Raw genomic sequence first — 3,187 nt, 5'->3', positions numbered from 1 at the left:
TTCGTTTCTAAATGGAAGAATTTTTTTTTTAAACACTACCTGACTAAATACATTTGCAACTAAGCACTTCCTTCAGAGCTCAAGTTCATCTGACATCTTCCACAGCTTTGATTGTGGTACCATAGCCAAGTAGGAATTCTTTCTGAAAGGGGTCTGCATGGTCATTGTAACAGAATCAAGTGTAAGTGGCTGTGTGTGTGTTGGGGGGGGCAGGAAGGAGGATGCTGAGTGAGTTATTGAAATGGAGTGTTCAGTGGAGTACAGCTATTTTTGCCTTGAAAAAAATATAGAAGATTTATATATTTTTTAAAAATTGTAATGATTTTTATCAGGTACACTTGAGGTTCTGATTCTAATGGGCTGGAAAAGTGAATCAGTGGAACATCTGAAAATTATCACTTAACCCTGATTCCCACAGTAGTCACTGCCCTGTCTCCTCTCCTTCTTCTGAAAGGTGGAGGCTCACTCTTTCCATGCCTCTTATTAAAGGCTGAACACACAGAAATCAGTCTTCTGTTCCACTCACTTCCCTGCAGCTACCCTGGCCAAGGTCATGGCCCATCTGCCATCTGTAAAAAACAATTTTAATTCTTTCATTCCTGAGTCTGTTTACTGCACTTGAATGGCTGACTGGTCACTCTTTCTGGGAACTCTCTCAAATTTCTCTGACATGGCAGCTCCCTGCTTTGGCTCCTAACCCTCTCTGTCCATTTGTGGTCTTACCATGGGCTCATCCTGCCAGCCCTGAAATTGTAGGGAAATCTTCTCGGGCTTCTTTTCTTGATCCAATGCTCTTACTTTCTAGGCCCTCCCTACGCAATGCGAATGACTCTGGGGCACCTACATCTCTAACTATATTCCTGGCCCCTGCCTCCTGCATCCCCATACTCATACTTCCTCCTGCCTATGGATCTATACTACACAGTTCTCACAGCAATGAGAAGCCCAACAAATAGAAAACAGAGGGGATCATCTTGCCCCTTCCCTCTTCTGCTTCCCTAACTGTCCAACTGTCATTTCCATATATTTGACAACAACTGAAGACATCGTCTTCTATCCACGTACAGGAGTCATAAACCAAGGAGTCAAATTTCAATTCACTGTTTTCTCTCACTCCATAGCCAATGCCAGCAGGTTCTTTTGATTTTGCCTTCTAAGTGACTTTCCAGTTTGCCCCTTTATTACTTCACTCCTACTACAGCCTCAATGTACACTCAGGGGTAGAGCCGCAGATGGGGGATTTCTGGACACAATAGTTCATATCTCTAACAGGATGCTGGGTCCACTTTGCAGTTAGGACCTGATGTTGACCTTTTGACACACAGCTTTGAGCCTATCAGCACTCTGCCTTATTTGATATTCACCTAAACTCCACCCTTACCCTAAATCCTATAATAACTCTTTACATTTGTTTGGTGAAACAGTTCCTCTGGGGTCTTATTGCAATGAGGCAACAAAGCTAATTTTGTCAACAATGTACTGTCTACCACAAGCCTGACACTGTTCTAGTGACTGTAAATGCAGCTATGCATATTGTAGTCTCTTGAAATCATTTCTGCTTATTTTGATTTATTCCTCTCTCTAGACTGCCTTATCAGTATAGATGTACAAAAAAATGAAGTAATGTTCACCAGATACTACAGGTATAAATCTGAAGTGATTTGTGGCTTTCTTCTTTGATCTTTCACTATTGCTTGAGTTTTTAATATGACAAACATGTCCTATTTTAATTATTTTAGAAAAATCATCTAAGTGGTTTTTTTTCCCCCCAAAGAAACAAAGTTAAAGAGATAAGCCAGAATACGGGAATCATACGATTGATGTCCCTGAGTCTGAGATCATTTCCAGTGTGCTTTGGAGCTATTGGGAATAGAAGAACAGGGGGAAATGTGTCTGGAGAATGGGACATTTTAATTAATGGGAGAGAGGGAAAAATTGTCTATGTTTGTTTCACTAGAACTCTCTTCATTTGCTATTTGAGTAAAGGAGCAAAACACGGTCAGCAAGCAGCAGTCAGTATCTGCCTGTCCTTCCTCTGGGTTCATCTCCACACACCTCCTGGAAGCATGTGTTGACAGAGATGTGAGAGGACAGGAAACAGCAGATTCCCTCCTGCTCTCACTCATGAGAATGGCATTTCTTCTGCCTTTAACCAGGAAACATACTGGAAAAAAAGTCTGTGTCTTGTTAAACCATTCTTTCATCATTCCCAAATTTTACCACCAAGCACTTTTTCATTCACATAGCTCTGGCCAAAAATTCTTATACAGTTACGACAGTTATGGTGAGTGTTCTCCTGTTCAGTCCTTCCCCCTTCCCTGCATTTTTAGCTCCTAACAGAGGAATCAATGGTTATTACAAAGGATGTGTGTGTGTGTGTGTGTGTGTGTGTGTGCATGTGCATGTGTGTACGCACTGGGTAGTGGATACAGAACAGGGACCAGAACCATAAGAAAGAAAGAAAAAAGAGAATGTGGTAAAATTACTGCCAGTTCTGATAGTTTTAATTGATAGTTCTAATTTAAAATAAAGTAGTTGGTTTACTTTCTTTAGCCTCACATCCTAAACATCCTTTCTTAATCTGGAGTGACTATTGCCTACATTTATCAACGGAATGCCTGGAAAATGAATTGTACTATGTTAGAGCATATAGTTAAGCATAAAGGAGCCCAACTGCCTGGGCTTAATAGATAAGTTACTTAACCCCTGCCTCAGTTTGCCTCTGTAAAATTGGAATAATGGATCACTGTGAGGATTAAACAAATTAATAAATTAAAATTATCTAAAACAATGCCTGGTACTAGCAAGTACTCATTAATGTTGACAATTGTCTTCATTAACCACCCTCTTCTCCATCTACCACAGTCTTGCTTCCATACCATGACCCTACCCCCTGACTTACCCCAGTGTTTCCTCTGAGCTCACTTTTCATTCAAGCCCTCATCACAGGAGCCCCTCTGTTACAAGACATGCTGCTGACCACTTCCAGGATATGTTTTACTCCTTTGTCACTGACTCTTCCTTATTAGGCTTCTCTGCAAGTTCCTTTCTCCTCACTTTCCATTCTCTCCATGATTTTAATGACCGCTTGTTTATGTTTGACACTAAGATGACAATATAGCACCTATTGCTGAAAATGTACATTTGTTTACTGGATCACCAGCTTAATATAAGATTTTAGAATTCT

Source organism: Panthera uncia, chromosome C2, assembly GCF_023721935.1.
Source record: "Panthera uncia isolate 11264 chromosome C2, Puncia_PCG_1.0, whole genome shotgun sequence".
NCBI classification, from domain to species: domain Eukaryota; kingdom Metazoa; phylum Chordata; class Mammalia; order Carnivora; family Felidae; genus Panthera; species Panthera uncia.
The sequence above is the reverse complement of the archived record's forward strand: the minus strand, read 5'-3'. Positions refer to the sequence as shown.